Source organism: Callithrix jacchus, chromosome 10 (genome assembly GCF_049354715.1).
Source record: "Callithrix jacchus isolate 240 chromosome 10, calJac240_pri, whole genome shotgun sequence".
Taxonomy (NCBI): domain Eukaryota; kingdom Metazoa; phylum Chordata; class Mammalia; order Primates; family Cebidae; genus Callithrix; species Callithrix jacchus.
In genome coordinates, this window is record NC_133511.1 from 12,363,241 (window position 1) to 12,381,913 (window position 18,673).

Sequence of the window (18,673 nt, forward strand, 5' to 3'; positions counted from 1 at the left end):
AACCAAATTCGCTTTTTTGGAGTAGATCCTATTTGATCTCATGCCTTGGCCTTTGAACATTGCTGGTTCCATTTGCTAGTGCTTTGTCTAGTTATTGGCTTCCATATTCCAAATGAGACCACTTATAGTTTTTCTTTATCATCATGGTTTTGTAAAGTTGGATACTAAGATTATTTTGGGCTCATAAAAAAAGTTAGTGCTACTTTATTCTCTAGAATAACTTGTATAAGATTAGCATTATTTTCTTTCTTAAACATTTGGCAGAATTCACCATTGAAGCTATGTGGTCCTGGAAACATTTTAGGAGGATGAGATTTTCATATTTAATTTATTTAATAATTTTATATTCATATGTTTAATATTTTTCTGATGTCAATTTAAGTTGTGTTTCTCCTAAGAATTTTTTTGTTTCATCAATTTTCTAACTTATTAATATGAAGCTATAATGTCCTCTTAATGCCTCTTTAATGTGTGTATAAGACAGGATGCCATCTTCATTCCTGACATTGCTGCCTTCTCTCTCTCTTTTTCTTAATCAGTTTTACCAAGGACTTATCAAGTTTATAAGTCTTTTCAAAGAACCAACTTTTGGCTTTGTTTATATCCTCCATTTTAGGTTTGTTTCTATTTAACTAATTTCTGCCTTTAAATTTATTATTTTCTTCCTTTTGCTTTCATAGGGTTTAATGTGCTGTGTTTTTTTCCCTAAACTTTTAGGATGCTTGCTTATATCACTGATGCCTTTATTCATTTCTTATATTTTACTACATGTAATTAAAAACTATAAATTTCTCTCTAAACATTGTTTCAGTTACACCCTACCAGTTTTTGGTATTTAAAAATTTTATTATTTGTGATTAAAATATAAGATTTTGATCATAATTAATGTTTGACTTATGGATTATTTGGAAGTATAGTTTTAAAATATATATGGTAAGTTTTGTTTGTATCTTTTTACGACTTATTTTTAGTTTAACTTCTTTTTTTTGTCAGAATATCTATTCACAATGTCGATTTTTGAAATTTGTGGCCCAATACGTGATCAGTTTTGCGGATGTTCCACAAACACTGGAAACTTATTTGTATTCTTTCGTTTGGCGGTGTGGTGTTTCATTTTTTCATTCAGTTAAATCTAAACTTTGGGGCCGGGCGCGGTGGCTCAAGCCTGTAATCCCAGCACTTTGGGAGGCCGAGGCGGGTGGATCACGAGGTCAAGAGATCGAGACCATCCCGGTCAACATGGTGAAACCCCGTCTCTACTAAAAATACAAAAAATTAGCTGGGCGTGGTGGCGCGTGCCTGTAATCCCAGCTACTCGGGAGGCTGAGGCAGGAGAATTGCTTGAACCCAGAAGGCGGAGGTTGCTGTGAGCCGAGATTGCGCCATTGCACTCCAGCCTGGGTAACAAGAGCGAAACTCCGTCTCAAAAAAAAAAAAAAAAAAAAAAATCTAAACTTTGTATTGCTAAAATATCTCATATTTTAACCAGTTTCTTGGGCTGCTTTTCCAGTTACTGGAAGAAGTGAGTTAAAATCTTCTACGATTTGGCTTATCTATCCCACCTCTCAGTTGTTGCTTTAAATATTTTGAGGCCAGGTTCATATTAGTTCAGAATTACCGTTTTTCCATCTGGTGAATTGAAACTTGGACCACTTGAAGTGTTTCTCTTTCTTCCAAGTAAGCGTTTCAACCTTAAAATCCGCATCATCTGATAATAATATCACTCCACTAGCTTTTCTTTGGTTAACATTTGCATAGATTCTTTTCCCCACTATTCTTTTACTTTCAACCTTTCTGTAGCTGAGGTTTTAGATGTGCCGCCACAACTAGCAAATAGTTGAAAATTTAAAAATACAGTCTGACAAATCTTTATGTTTTAATCGCAGCATCTAGCATATTTATATGTACTACAGTGGTTGCTATGTTTGGGTTATATCCACTGTTCTACCATATGTCTCCTATTTCCCTGCCTGTTCTACCTTTCTATTTTCTTTCTTTCTTTTGCCTACTTTTGGGCACGTTTTTGAAGTATAACTAAGTAGAAAATACCGTAATCTAAAATGTGCAGTTTCATGAATTTTGACAGCAGTGTATACCCATATAATCTCCACCTGAATCAAGAAAAATGTTTCTTTTTCACCAGAGAAAGTTTCCCTGTGTCTCTTACCAGTCAATCTCTGCACTCCTACCTGATAACTAGCTGCAAATATTTTTCTGTTTTCTAACAACATAGTTCTGCTTGTTCTTCAGTTTCATCTGAATGATACTGTTTTGTGTGTGGCTGCTTTCACTTGACATGACGTTTTTGAGATTTATTCATATTTGGCATATATTGATAATTTGTGTCTATTGCTATGCAATATCCCATTGTATGATTATATCAAAATGTGGTTATCCATTCTCACAATAATAGACATTCGAGTTGTTTTTAGTTTGGGGCTATTATGAATAAAACTGCTATTAACTTCTTCCCCAAGTGTTTTTGTAAACATACATTCTTATTTCTATTGGGTAAATATTTAGAAGTGAAATTTCTGGATCACAAGACTGTGCATATTTGATTTTGTAAGAGACAGACACACAGATTTCTAAAGTGGTGACACCATTTTATATTCCCAGCAGCAATATATGAAAGTTCCTGTTGCTTCACATTCTTACCAACATTTAATATTGTCAATCTTTTTAGTCTTAGCCATCTAGTGGATATGCAATGGTATCTTATTATGGTTTCAATTTGCATAACCCTGACTACTACTGAGGTTGAATTGACAATATTGAAGATTTCTGATCATTCGTGTACCTTCTTTTGTGATGTGTCTATTCAAGCCTTTTATTTTCATTTTTATTTTTACATAGGTTATTGGAGTACAGGTCGTATTTGATTATATGAGTAAGTTCTTTGGTGGTGATTTGTGAGATTTTAGTGCACCCATCACCCATGCAGTATACACTGCATCCTATCTGTAGTCCTTTATCCCACTTCCCCCCCATCCTTCCCCACAAGTCCCCAAAGTCCATTGTATGATTCTTATGCCTTTGCATTCTCATAGCTTAGCTCTCACATATCAGTGAGAACATACGATGTTTGCTTTTCCATTCCTGAGTTACTTCATTTAGAATAATAGTCTCCAATATCATCCAGGTTGCTGCAAATGCCATTGATTAATACCTTTTTGTGGCTGAGTAGTATTTCATCATATATATAAACCATAGTTTCTGTATCCACTCATTGATTGATGGGCATTTGGGTTGGTTCCATGATTTTGCAATTGTGATTTGTGCTGCTATAAACATTTTTACCAAATGTGGGGGAAGGGGAGAAGAAAAGCAAAGCACACTGCCATGTGTGTACCTACGCAACTGTCTTGCATGCTCTGCTCATGTACCCCAAAACCTAAAATCCAATAAAAAAAATGCAAGTATCTTTTTCATATGATGACTTCTTTTCCTCTGGATAGATACCCAGTAGTGGGATTGCTGGATCAAAAAGTAGTTCTACTTTTACTTCTTTAAGGAATCTCCACACTGTTTTTCATAATGACTGTTTTAGTTTACTTTCTGAGCAGCAGTGTAGAAGTGTTCCTTGATCACCACATCGTCCATGCCCACATCTACTGTTCTTTTGATTTTTTTATTATGGCCATTCATACAGGGGTAAGGTGGTATTGCATCGTGCTTTTGATTTGCATTTCCCTGATTATTAGCGATGTTGAGCATTTTGTCCATGTGTTTGTTGGCCATGTGTATATCTTCTTTTGAGAATTGTCTCTTCATGTCCTTAGCCCATTTTTTGATGGGATTATTATTATTATTATTTTCTTTCTGATTTGTTTGAGTTCATTGCAGATTCTGGATATTAGTCCTTTGTCAGATATACAGATTGTGAAGATTTTCTCCCACTCTGTGGGTTCTCTGTTTACTCTGCTGACTGTTCCTTTTGCAGTGCAAAAGCTCTTTAGTTTAATTAAGTCCCAGCCATTTATTTTTGTTTTTATTGCATTTGCTTTTTGGTTCTTGGTCATGAAATCCTTGCCTAAGCCAATGCCATAAGGGTTTTTCCAATATTATCTTCTAGAACTTTTGTAGTTTCAGGTCTCAGATTTAAGTCCTTAATCCATCTTAAGTCGATTTTTGTATAAGGTGAGAGATGAGGATCCAGTGTCGTTCTCCTACATGTGGCTAGCCAATTCTCCCAGCATCATTTGTTGAAAAGGGCATTCTTTCTCCACTTTATGTTTTTGTTTGCTTTGTTGAAGATCGGTTGGCTGAATATCGGTTGAAGATGGGTTTATTTCTGGGTTCTCTATTCTGTTCTATTGCTCCATGTGCCTATTTTTATACCAGTACCAAGCTGTTTTGGTGACTATGGTCTTATAGTATAGTTTGAAATCAGGTAATGTGATGCTTTCAGATTTGTTCATTTTGCTTAGTCTTGCTTTGGCTATGCGGGCTCTTTTTTGGTTCCGTATGAATTTTAGAACTTTTTTTCTAATTCTGTGAAGAATGACAGTGGTATTTTGATGGGGATTGTGTTGAATTTGTAGATTGCTTTTTGCAGTCTGGTGTTTTTCACAATATTGATTTTACCCATCCATAAGCATGGATGTGTTTCCATTTGTTTGCGTCATCTGATTTCTTTCAGCAGTGTTTTATAGTTTTCCTTGTGGAGGTCTTTTGCCTCCTTGGTTAGATATATTCCTAAGTTATTTATTTTATATTTCACAGCTATTGTAAAAGGGATTGAGTTCTTGATTTAGTACTCTTCTTGTTCATTGTTGGTATATAGAAGAGCTACTGATTTGGGACATTTTAATCTTGTATCTGGAAACTTTGTTGAATTCTTTTATCAGTTCTAGGAGATTTCTGGAGGATTCTTTAGAGTTTTCAAGGTAAATGATCACATGGTCAGCAAACAGTGACAGTTTGACTTCCTCTTTACCGATTTGGATGTCCTTTATTTCTTTCTCTTGTCTGATTTCTCTGTTTAAGACTTCTATTGCTATGTTGAAGAGGAGTGGTGAGAATGAGCATCTTTGTCTTGTTCCACTTCTCAGAGGGAATGCTTTCAACTTTTCCCCATTCGGTATTATGTTGGCTGTGGGTTTGTCAGAGAAGGCTTTTATTACATTGTGGTATGTTCCTTGTATGCCAATTTTGCTGGGAGTTTTAATCATAAAGAGATACTGGATTTTTGTCAAATGCTTTTTCTGCAGCTATTGAGATGACCATGTAATTTTTGTTTTTAATTCTGTTTATGTTATGTTTCATATTTATTGACTTGTGTATGTTAAATCATTCGTGCCTCCCTGGTATGAAACCCACTTGATCATAGTGGACTATCTTTTTGATATGTTTTTGGATTTGGTTAGCTAGTGTTTTGTTAGGGATTATAGCATCTATATTCATCATGGATGTGGGTGTGTAGTTTTCTTTTTTTTGGTATGTCATTTCCCGATTTTGTTATTTGTGATGTTGGCTTAATAGAATGAATTAAGGAGGGTTTTTTCTTTCTCTATCTTGTGGAATAGTGTCATTAGGATTGGTACCAAGTCTTCTTTGAATGCCTTGTAGGATTCTGTTGTGAATCCATCTGGTCCTCGGCTTTTTTTTTGTTGGTAATTTTTAAATTACCATCTCAATCTCACTGCTTGTTATTGGTCTATTCAGAGTATCGAATTCTTCCTGATCTAAACAGGAGTGTTGTATTTTTTGCAGGAATTTATCCGTTTCTTTTAGGTTTTCTAGTTTATGTGTGTAAAGGTCTTCATAGTAGCCTTGAATGATCTTTTGTATTTCTGTGGTATCAGTTGTAATATCTCCCGATTCATTTCTTATTGAGATTATTTGGATTTTCTCTCATTTTTTCTTGGTTAATCTTGCTAATGGCCTATCAATTTTCTTTATCTTTTCAAAGAATCAGCTTTTTTGTTTCATTTATCTTTTGTATTTTTCTTTGTTTTAGTTTAGTCATGCTCTGATCTTCATTACATCCTTTCTGCTGCTGAGTTTAGGTTTGGTTTGTTCGTATTTTTCTAGTTCCTTGAGATGTGACCTTAGAATATCAGTTTGTACTTTTTCAGTCCTTTTGATGCAGCCTTTTAGGGCTATGGGCTTTCCTGTTAGCACTGACTTTGCTGCATTCCAGAGATTTTGATAGGCTATGTCACTATTGTCATTCAGTTTGAAGAATTTTTAAATTTCCATCTTGATTTCATTTTTGACTCAAAGCTCATTCAGGAGCGTGTTATTTAATTTCCACATATTTGCATGGTTCTGAAGGTTCCTTTTGGAGTTGATTTCCAGCTTTATTCCACTGTGGTCTGTGAGAGTGTTTGATATACTTTCAATTTCTTAAATTTATTGAGGCTCGTTTTGTGGCCTATCATATAGTCTATCTTTGAGCAAGTTCCATGTGCTGTTGAATAGAATGTGTATTCTGCGATGTTTGGATGAAATCTTCTGTATATATCTATTAGTCCATCTGTTTCAAGGTATAGTTAAATTCCTTGTTTCTTTGCTGACTTTCTGTCTTGATGACTTGTTTAGTGCGGTCCATGGAGTATTGAAGTCCCCCACTATTATTGTGATGCTGTCTATCTCATTTCTTAGGTCTATTAGTAATTGTTTTATAATTTTGGAAGCTCCATTGTTCAGTGGATATGTGTTTAGGATTGTGATATTGGACAAGGCCTCTTACCATTATATAATGTCCCTCTTAGTCTTTTTAAATTGCTGTTGCTTTAAAGTTTGTTTTATCTGACATAGGAATAGCTACCCCTGCTCACTTTTGGTGTCCATTTGTATAAAATGCCTTTTCCCACCCCTTTACTTTAAGTTTCTGTGAGGCCTTATGTTTTGGTGAGTGTCTTGAAGGCAACAGGTGATTGGTAAATTCTTATCCATTCTGCAGTTCTGTATCTTTTAAGTGGAACATTTAGGCCATTTACATTCAATGTTAGTAATGAGATGTGAGGTACCATTGCATTCATCATACTGTTTGTTGCCTGTGTACCCCGGTTTGTTGTTTTTGCTTTTAAAATTGTAATTTTGTTTCATAAGTCCTGTGAGATTTATTCTTTAAAGGGGTTCTGTTTTGATGTGCTTCCAGGATTTGTTTCAAGATTTAGGGCTCCTTTTAGCAGTTCTTATAGTGGTGGTTTGGTAGTGGTGAATTCTCTCAGCATTTGTTTATCTGAAAAAGAAGGTATTTTTCCTTCATATATGATTCTTAGTTTAGCTGGATACAAAATTATTGGCTGATAATTGTTTTGTTTGAGGAGGCTGAAGATAAGTTCCTAATCCTTTCTAGCTTGTAGGGTTTCTGCTGAGAAGTCTGCTGTTAATACAATAGGTTTTTCCAGTGATACCTAATACTTTTGTATCACAGCTCTTAAAATTCTTCCCTTTGTCTTAACTTTAGATAACCTGATAACAATGTGCCTAGACGATGATCTTTTTGTGATGAATTTCCCAGGTGTTCTTTGTGTTTCTTGTATTTGGATGTCTAGGTCTCTAACAAAGCTGGGGAAGTTTTCCTAGATTATTTCCCAAAATATGTTTTCAAAACTTTTAGATTTCTCTTCTTCCTCAGGAATACTAATTATTCTTAGGTTTGGTCGTTTGACACAATCCCAGACTTTTTGGAAGCTTTGTTTATATTTTCTTATTCTTTTTTCTTTGTCTTTGTTGGATTGAGTTAATTGCAAGACCTTGTGTTTGAGCTCTGAATTTCTTCTTTCTACTTCTTCAATTCTATTGCTGTGACTTTCCAGAACATTTTGCATTTCTGTAAGTATGTCCAAAGTTTCCTGAAGGTTTTACTTTTTTCTTTATGCTATCTATTTCCTTGAATATTTCTCCCTTCACTTCTTGTATTGTTTTTTTGGATTTCCTTGCATTGGGCTTCACCTTTCTCTGGTGCCTCCCTGATTAGCTTAATAACTAACCTACTGAATTCTTTTCCAGGTAAATCAGGGATTTCTTCTTGGTTTGGATTCATTGCTGGTAAGCTAGTGCGATTTTTTGGGGGTTGTTAAAGAGCCTTGTTTTGTCACATTACCAGAGTTGGTTTTCTGGTTCCTTCTCATCTGGGTAGGCTCTGTTGGAGGGAAGGTCTAGGGCTGAAGGCTATTGTTCAGATCCTTTTGTCCCACAGGGTGTTCCCTTGATGTAGTACACTCTCTCTTTTCCTATGGATGTGGCTTCCTGAGAGCCGAACTGTAGTGATAGTTATTTCTCTTCTGGTTATAGCCACCCAGCAAGTCTACCAGGCTCTAGGCTGATACTGGGGGTTGTCTGCACAGAGTCCTGTGATGTGAACCATCTATGTGTCTCTCAACCATGGATACCAGCACAGCATTTGAGGTGTCTCCCAGGTCCTGCAGGAGCAGTCTGCTTCATTCAGAGAGTCTGTGGGTCCTCTCAGGATTCCTGATTTATTCCTGCAGTTGTTCTTGAGCTAAAATTCACCATGTGAGTCTCCACACACTGCTCTGCCCATCCAAGTAGGAGCTGCAATCTAGTCCTGCCTCCTGTTTGCCATGATCTGTGATTCTGGCAGAAGAAATTCTTCTCTGGAGAACTGACATCACTAGGTGTTCTCCTGAGAGTTGTGCCAGTCTGGGGGCTGGGAAGTCCAAGAGCATGGCTTCTGCTTTGCACTGGTGAGGGCCTCCTTGACAATCACAAGGTTCCACAATTGGCCATCTGCAAGCTGAGGAGCAAGGAAGCCAGTCCCAAAGCTGAAGTCCCAAAGCTGAAGAACTTGGAGTCTGATGTTCAAGGGCAGGAAGCATCCATCACAAGAGAAAGATATAGGCTGGAGAGCTAAGCCAGTCTACTATGGAAGCCTTTTGTTTGAATTTTAAATTTGTTTGTTTGTCATGTCATTTAATTTTTGAGTTATGAAAGTCCTTTATAGATTCTATTTACAAATTCTTTGTCATGCATATATATGCAATGCAAATGGTTTCTCCCATCTGTAACTTGCCTTTATGTTTTCTTAATGGTATCTTTGATTAGCAAAATGAGGAAGTCCAATTTATCAATTTTTTTCTCTTAGGGTCTTTCTCTTGTGTCTTGTCTAAGAAATCTACAATAAAGTTGCAAAAATATTATCTTTTATGTTTACTGTTAGAAGCTTTATAATTTTAGCTTTTATATTTAAATATGTGGCTCCTCTCACATTAATTTATTTGCATTACACAACTTAAATTTTGCATTATGGGCAAACTTTTTATATCTTTCTATATAGTCCGTTCCAGTATCATGTATTGAAAAGACTATACTTGTCTGACCTTTGTCAAAGATCAATTAAGTGTAAATGTATAGATCTATTTCTGGACTCTTTATTTCATTCTATTGATTTTCTTGTGTATTCTTATATCGATACCAGACTATCCTGATTAGTGTAGCTTTGTCTTGAAAATAGTTTACTGTGTAGATTACTGTAACTTGCATCCCAGAAACAGGTAAGTCCTTTCCCATTAAGAGATGGAGTCTATCCCTCTATCTCTTGAATCCATGTGGGCCTGTAATTGCTTTGACTAATATAATATGGTAGAAATGTTTCTATGTAACTTCTTAAACTAGATCAGAAGAAGCCTTGCAGCTCTGACATGGTCTTTTTGAATGCTCACTCTAGAATAAACCGGGCAACATGTCAGCACTCTGCCTATCCTGATACCTCCCTGCTGTGAGGAAGTGATGCATGATCAGCCACAGATATTCCAGCCATTCCTGCCCAGACTCCAGACCTGTGATCAAAGTAGTCTTCAGATGACTCTAGCTCTATATGACTTTAACTTTGTCAAAGACCCCGAAGAACAACCCAGCTGAGCCCATGCAACCCATAGAATTATGAAAGATAATGATTGTTTGCAGGCAGCTAAGTCTTGGCATAATTTGTAATATAGAAATAGATAACTAGAACAGTAGAGTATTAGCAAAGAACAAAATTTTGAGGGTCGAGGGACCTGAACTCAAATTTTGCATGTGACTTTGAGTAACCACTATCAAATTACCAGTCTGAGGGCTAAGGAATTTATATACAATTTATCTCATCATTTTCTCTGGTTCCAATGTGTTCCCCAAAAAGTGTAAGTTAGAAATTTAATTGCCATTGGTGAAACCTTTAATAGATGGTTAACCTATGAGGATTGTGCCCACATGAATGGATTAATGCTGTCATCACATGAATGGATGTGGTATTAAGGGAAGGGGGGTTTGACCCTCTTTTACTTCCTCTCTCTCTTGTCCTACTTTCCATAGTTCATCATGAGATGACAATGCAAGAAGTCCCTTCCCAGGTGCTGGCATCTTGATCCTGGACTTCCCAGCCTCCAGAACTGTGAGAAACAAATTTCTGTTTATTATAAATTACCATGTCTATAGTATTCTGTTATAGCAGCACAAAGTGGACTAAGACATCATTCAAAAAAATTTTAAGTACCTACTGATGATAGGGAGTGTGCTTAGGAAATACAAACATGAATATAACATAGCTCCTCCTGTCACAGAATTTACAGATCAGGGGAGAAAATAGACACGTTTTCCTACGAGATAACTGATGACAGTGTATTTTTGTTAGTAGCAATTGCTATAGCAAATTCTAAGAGAAATAGCTTTGCTAATCTGGATTCACAGAAAACTAACGTGTGCAAAACATCAGATAATGATTCTGTCATAGTCCACCTGACTTCCCTTTTGTACTGGTTACTGGGAAGGTCAGAACTGAAGGTGAGGTTCAACTCTAGTTGTTTTTAATGTCTCCTCTCTTTTTCTCCAACATGATTTTCCATTTTCTAGTTCTAATGTTAAATTCAAACTGCAAAAGGCATTGTATTTGGCATAAGTTGGGGTAATATCATGAATAAAATGTGTGCTATTTAGATCAATACAAATGGAAAGTACAGTTGTAGATCAATTAGAATCGTCCCATTCTTGTTTTTGTGCTTGGGACGGCACCTGCTGAGAACACGTCTTTACTACAACCACTATTACAACTACCACTGTTTATGCTACTGCTAGTAATAACCACAGCAGAATGTCTGAGCCTAGTATACCAGGCACTGCACTAAGTGCTTAAATGAATCATTCTGTATCATTTTCACAACAACCCTGTTATGTAGGTGTCACTGTGATCCCACTTTTAGGGATAAGGAAGCTGAGACTTGGAGAGGTGAAGTCATTTACTCAAGGTAATGCTACAGTAATGAGTGTCAGAGGCAGCTCATTCCATAGTTCATGCTTTAGCATTAGGTGTTTGATGCATGTGGGTCCAGGGAAACTGTGCTTGGATGGACTTTAATTATGGCTCAACCTGGCACAATTCCAAGACTTTTCCTGGCAAGACTCAGGGATTCTGGGTTCCTACAGGGGATGACTAACCAAGGTCCTCTCCATCTCCCCCTATACATGGAACCCCGTTTTTATAAACACTTGTATTCATGGTCCCTGAATCCAAGGCAAAGATTCATAAAATAGCCCGTGTTTGCATTCATAGAGAACAGAGGAAACCAGACAATGGACAAAAGAGAGGAGTTAAATTCTGGCCATTGTTTCAAAATGTTTGAAAAGTCGGCAGTGATTTTCAAAGCATACATCCTTGGCATCATTAAAGCCTCCTTCCTTAAAGACTCAAAGGGATATCTCTCTAATAGAGAGAATACAGACAGTGTGGTGGGAAGGAGTGGGAGATATATTTGTTCAAAAGCAGAAAGGGCAGTAACAGGTATTAAGCACCAGCATGTGCCAGTATTTTTATATGCATCTCTCATTTAATCCCTTCTCATCCAACCATGAGAAGTGAGGCCAAAGACCCTGGAGTCCGGTGGACCCCACTGCACAGTAGTGACCTTGGCAGATTATATATCCTTTCTGGGCCTTGTTTCTTCATTTATAAAATGAAAATAGTACTTGCCTCATAGTGTTGCTGTGAGGATTCATTAAAATAAGACATGTATGGCATTTTGTAGGGGCATTATAAATGTTAACTACTACCATTACATCAGGTGCTGAGCTTCCATAGGAACATGGTGCACCCTTGTACTTGGCTCAGTGGACAGGGCTGGAGAGGCAGGATGGGAAGCAGTAGGCTTGGGGGTCCAGGGAAGATGGTATAGCTGGCAGTGTTTGGGTCCTGGTGGCTAGCATCTCAAAAGTGATGAGTGTGCTGTCATATTCCAAATCAAAAGTGATTTTGATAACATTTAATAGTGGTTTTCTCTTTTTAAAACGTCTGTACTTGTCAAATAAATTATATGTGTGTCAATTCTGTAGCAGCTTCCTCTAGAAATTGTCATGATTTTGTCTCTGTGATTAGTTGAAATGTTATTAGGTTGGCTATTGTGTACCAATTGGAATCTTAGAGCTTTTACAAATTTGTTAAAAGCTATTTTTTTATTGTTGTCGTTCTCAGCTGAGCTAAGGGAATGGGTATGGGCTGCCTAACTGGTCATCTAGTTCCCAGGGGAAGGGAAGTCGCAAGTTCCAAGGCCACTTCTGGTCCTCATGTCCTTGGTTAATATCCCGAGAGGAAGCTGAGACGGGCTGCTCTCCCCACCAGCATGAAGAGATGGAATATGAGTCAGATGTAGTGTGAGTATAGATGTGTGTTCCATCCTGGTTGGACCTTCCTGGCTTGCTGACTTTAGGCATATCCCTTCCCTCCTCTGCTAGTTTCTTTTTTTGTAAAACAAGAAGGTTAGAATCCTTAATTTAACACATTTCTCCAAACTCTACAACTTAGGGCTTTGGTGTTCATTCGCAGAAGAGCTTGCCCAGCCAGGCAAGCTGTCTGTTCTACCAGGCAGACTTTGAAGTGCTTCCCAAAAGAAATAGTGTGGACCTTGAATGGTGGTGGAGAAATGTCTTGGAGAATAAGCAGGGCTGGGCATTATAGTTGGATGGCATGTTATAGTCAGATGGCTGAGAGTGAATGGGAAGAGGGTCTGGGAAAGAATTCAGTTAGAAAGAGTAGGTTGAGAAGCAGAGGGGAAAAGAGGAGAGCGAACTAGAGACGGCACCATAGCAAAATGCTCCAGGTCCTGGGGAGGCATCCTGGGTTGTCCCACAGCAAAAGAAATGTACAGTTATGGATGGACATTAAGAAGGAGAGGCCAAAGGGGCCGTAAATAAAAGGGCAGAAGAAAGGCAGTGGGTGGACACAGACAGGACCCCAGGAACAAGGGATCTGTAAGTTCCTACTCAGCATGACCTCAAGCAAGAGACTTCTCTCCAGGCCTCCATTTCCTTGCCTATACAACGAAGCAGATGATACTCTTCCCAACTTAGGAGCTACTGTGACCAGTAGATGAGATCACGCAGGTGGTGGAGAGTATATTATCTGGCAGTTGTGAACTTTGAACAAATGGTTGCTATTTTTATGATTTAACCAGAAGGAGCTCATAAGAATAGAGGGGTGATAATGGGGGCCAAGCCTGGAGCCTTAAGAAGAGATGTAGGGGGTCCTAGCATGGCAGGCTTCCTAGATTTAGTGGTGGAAATGTTCCCCAAGGGACAGAAGCAAAGACTGCAATAGGTGCTTAAGATTCAGAGATCCTGGATATCAGAAGAGAGAACAGCAAGAACGACGAAGGCTGAATTTCCTGCCAGCCAGTGTTTTGGGGACAGGAATAGCGGTGAAGTTAGATTTATTTTAATTAAGAGAATAAAGCAGCGTGAATGTCTCACACACCTGAATTTGTGGAGTAAGATTTGTGCCCTTAAATCTGTTATTTCAATGTATGGTGTTATTATATGTAAAGAGAAAAAAAATAATCCAGAAATGATGGACTTCAGGGAGGAGGAAGAGAATTTCAGTTTGAGTTTCATACAAGATAAGATGAGAAAGACAAATTGTTACACTTAACTACACGGCTTACTTACCTCTCAGTTTCATACATGATTCTTGGGGCCTCTGGTTTGGAAAGTCAGAACTTTGAAGGAGCAGAATTTTTTTTTTTTCACTTGAGCAAGAGTCTGGGTTGGCTTCAAACTGCTCCCTGCCTGCAGAATGGAGCTGATGCACCCCCCAGTCTCCAGGCTCGCCTGGGCAATCTCCCCCACCCACCCATACTACACTGCCGTCACCTCCCTTATCCCCAGTGCTACCTTAATTACCCTGAACCTTGGGGGACAGACACACCGACCACATAAGCTCTCCAGGGTAGGGTCTGAGCGCATGAGTTCAAAGGGCAGGATATCATAGTGAAACCCAGAAGGCTGGCCTGGCTGAATGACAGAGGACAGCTGGAGGGATGAGAAAGAAGCTTGAGTATAAAGGCAGCTGAAAATGGTGCGATTTCTGTAGGGAAGGAGGGAACCACAGTGTGGAGGGAGAGAAGAGCAGATAAAGACAAAACAAAAGGTTACTTCCTATGGGGATTGTGGGAGCGAGGTCTGTGGATAAAGAACAGACCTAACACGAGACCTGAGAAGCCAGATAAACCAAAACATAGCCTTAGTAACGGGCACCCTTCATGAAGCATCCCCTAGGAACCAAGGGAACAGCAGAGCCTTTGTTCTAGGGAGTCACCTCTGCTCGATGGTTTCCAGGCTGCGCTCCTCAGAGTCCTGGGGCTCTCGGTAGGTGTCCCAAGGGCCGTTGTGAAATAGGGGAGAAAAGGAGGGAAGCTGCTAGGGATAGCCGGGGGAGATGAAAGGGTAGAAGGAGCTCTCGGCCTTCCAATTTGCTTCAACAAAGCTGCTACAATCTTATCTTTTTAGTAAATTGGGATTTTTAATACATTTTGTCTGGAAGAAAAAGTCCCCCCGCTTTATTTTAAGAAAAAGGCTTTAAAATTAGTCTGGTGATATGGACATATGATAAAACCCAGGAAAAGTGATTTTTCTTCAGTTATTTCAAAGCGGCTGGCAAGATGACACTCCAAGGAAAATGCCCGTCAGCTGAAGCTAGGAGCACCCCTGGCTGCTCAGAAAACACCACTGAGGAGCCAAGGTGAAGCTGTGCAGTTCGAAGGGACTTTGGGGGCTGCTGGCTCCTCTCCAAAGCAGGCCTAGGCCGGTCTTGCTGGACAGAAAGAAAGAAATGACACACCAGAGAGGTGGAATTCCCAGGTGAGAGAACCTTTTTGACGTACTTCATTAAATGCCTTGTGTGAATTTCTTCAGCTTCATCCCCCACTTTCTTCCTTGCACTTGGCACTCCAGTAGCACCAAACTGCTGATAGTTCTCTCAGCCCCACAATGACATTTAAAGATTAATTATTTAATTAACTAACTTGTTTGTTTCCTTATTTGCTGCTGGTCTCTACCTGGAATTCCTTTTTCTCTTCTCTGCCAGTTTATCCCAGTTCGGGCTTCACCTCTTCCAGGCAGCTCTCCATTTTCCCTTGTGTAATGTTAATCATTTGCTCTTGGAGTCTCACTCTTTTGCTTAAACTAAATCCTATTTTGAATTTATTACCAACTATAAAGAGGAATCTCTATATCCCTTAAAATGTTAAAATGTAGGTGAAGTTAATTTATCTTCACATTCCACTATGGAAAATTAAAACCTTTCCTAAGATGTTTGCTAATTAGTCGGGGCTGGGGGAGAGAAGCGAATTGAGATATTACAATTACTCCAGTTTCAAGCTTCAAAATCTCACTTTATGCCATTTATGCGTACTCTAATGACCTCGTACATGTAAGTTTTAGTTTATGGGTATTGATCCAAGCTTGGAACTGACCCTTCCCTGATTTTCAGAGGATATAAGATATGAAATTCTAGTAAAGGCAAATCTAATCCGCAATGGCAGAAAGCAGATCAGTGGTTTTGTAGGGCCAGGGATGGTAGGAATTTTCTGGGAAGAGTTACAAAGAAACTTTTTGGGATCATGGAAATGACCTATATCTCAACCATGGCAGTGATTATACAGCCATATATATTTATCAAAACTTATCACCAAGTATACTTAAAGTGTATGCATTTTGTTGCATGTAAATTATACCTAGATAAAGTTCATTTTAAAAAAGAATCTTCTTTAAATGCCTTCTTCTTGGGGAGGAAGATCCTTACTTCCCCAAGAGATTTAAGCACTGCTTCCTTAGAACTCCCAGCGGTCCCTATGTTGTTATTGTAGTATGAACCACACTGCTATGATTGTCTGTTTAGCTGTTTGTTCTCACTCTATTCTAGAAGCCTCTGACAGTTAAGTACTATATTGCATTCAACCATTGTATCTGCAAGAGCCGGGGCAGTGCTCAGTCCATAGTAGGCACTCTATATGAGTGAATGGAAGAAAGACTGAAACGCACTCAAGACAATGTCCTGAGAGCTTCTGAAAGTTAAGAGGCTCCAAGCATCAAAATGAAGGAAAAAACGTGGTGCCTAATATCCCAAGAAAGAAGCTGGACTCAGACTGCTGAAGACTGAGAGGCACAGAGACGTCTTCAGCAGTCTGAGCCCAGCCTCTTTCTTAGGATACGAGGCATCACCTGCAACCTCCTCTTACCTCTCCTAGGACATTTGAATTCAGAGAGCATATGTGTGCATGTGTGAGCCCATGAGTTTCTACGTGTGTATGTGTGTGTTCTTTTGCATGTGTATGAATGTGATTGCATGTCTATATATAAAATATAATTTTAAGAGTGTCCCTAATACATCCCTACAATTATCCCAAATGTCAAGATAGGCTCCAAGGCATTCCTGGTGATGTTGGTTCTGTCGTCTCTGCTAGAAATGCCTTTACCAGTTAACGAAGGGATACTGGACACAAGGAAAGATCTCTGACTTCATTCCCATATTTGGCTCTCCAAGAGACTTTCACAGGCTAGTATGAGGTTGGGGGAAAAATGGGAATGGGGAAACAGCTGGATAACAGGAGGGAATCTAGTATACCTTTATATTTTGAGTCCATGCATGCATTTTTGGCTTCACCTTGCTTGTGCAAAGGCAATTCCTTATAATATAGCCTGGGACCAGATTTTGGCCACACTAAGCAATGAAATGAAGATATAATCACTTGTTTGCTTTCATTTATACTCAAAGGTGTTAGATGGATGGCAAGTGAATAGAGCAATCTTTCTGGGCCTGCTTTCTCACCACCCTTAGATATGACCACTGAACTCCCTGTGGTTTGTGCTGGTTTCTCTCACACTTCTACCAGATTAGGGGACATCTGGTCCCCTAAGAATCACAGTTCACTGGACACAACAAAAGTGAGGTGGGGAGAATCTCCCTATACATCCCAATCCAGTTAGCTTCCTTACTGTCCCTTCATCCATCCACTCAATTCAATCATCCATTTATTCTTTCGTTTATTTATTCACCTGAGGGCCTGATAGTCTCTGAACTTACAGCCTGAGGACCCAAGGCCTTGAGTGACAGAATTGTGTGACAAAGCAGATTTCCATAATGAAATGTAAAAGCGAACCTGAAGGATTTAAAAATATGTCTCTGGAACAAGTTGGGAAATACTGAATTGGGGAGTAGGTGGGGCCATGGGAAGGGATTGTATCCATTAGGGTCCAGGCAAGAAAAGAGAAATCACTCTAAGTGTTTTAAATGTAAGAGATTCAATGTGGGAGTTGGTTGTAAATATTTAAAGGGATAAAGAGCAAAAGAAGGGCCCAGAGGCAATCCAGACATCACTACCCTCAGGAAGCAGCTACCACTCCTAGGTGTGTGTGTAGTAGGAAGAGGTGGGATGATCGTCAGAGATGAGAAATATGGAGGAGAGCCCCCCAACCCCTGCTCCTGATGGTGACTGGTTCTTCAGCATCCAGGGTAGGAGTGCCTCATGGCTGGACCTTGGACCTCTGAGAGGTGGAATACAGCTGATGCTTCGGCACCAAAGGAGCCTTTCTGTGGCAGGCTGGGCTGGTATCTGAGACACTATAGCTAGAGGGACCCAAGGAGGTTGGCCACTGAGGCTATGGCTGTCCTCTTCTGCTGGAGAAAAGTTGACCAGAAGTGCAGACAAGAGGAAACACCTTCTCTCCTCCTCCTCCTGCCACCTTCTGCTCACACCCTCATGCCCCCCATTTGCAGAAGGCCAGCTGGCAAGGGAAACTGGGAGTGGATTATTCATCCCCCAGCATTGCAGAGCAGTACCCGGAAGGGTGAGCTCGTAGCTGGGGAGAAGTAGGTAAATAACCAGCATGGGACCCCTCAGTTGAGGGGCTACCTTGCTGGCCCCCAAGAGATAAATTTGTAAGAATTGAAAGGAAGAGCCAGGGAAGTCACTGCCTTTCAGCTGCCAGAGAGGGCAATTTCAAGCACCTGGACAGTCTCACAGAGCTCTTGCTCCTCAGGGCTCAACACAGGCCCAACCCCTGATCTGGGCTTCAGCTCTGCAAACTCAAACTCCAGTCTGTCAGTTCACCCTGAGTGATCAGGGCCAGGCCAGCCATGTTGACTGGGTATGACCCTGGGAAATAGCTACTGCCGCACCATACAGGAGAGAGCTCCAGCAACAGGACCAGGTATATTGCCAACTAGCTTACAGCTCCAGATCACAGCAGCTGCAGCCTAGCATAGTCAGATTCTTGGACTCACCATTTTCTGGGCTCTACCACATTGACAGCTTTACATATTGCTGTTTATATTCCTTTGATCACATCTCAATCTTGAGGCCATTTGTAGGACACTCCGGTCTGTGCACATTTATAAGCTAACCCCTCATGGGGTGCTACAGAGGACATCTTTTTTTTGGGTTTGAGGGTTTCC

The 18,673-nt window shown here is 39.5% G+C and overlaps 1 long non-coding RNA gene across 3 annotated transcripts in view; it reads left to right on the forward strand.

Annotated features, from left to right (window-relative positions):
- The window catches only part of LOC108593722 (uncharacterized), a 70,386-nt gene that overhangs the window by 40,774 nt on the left and 10,939 nt on the right, over window positions 1–18,673 (forward strand). For all 3 annotated transcript variants that reach the window (XR_013523051.1, XR_013523052.1, XR_008474985.2), the window contains exon 3: window positions 10,270–15,078. This is a non-coding gene — a long non-coding RNA (uncharacterized LOC108593722). The remainder of the gene's footprint in view (window positions 1–10,269; window positions 15,079–18,673) is intronic.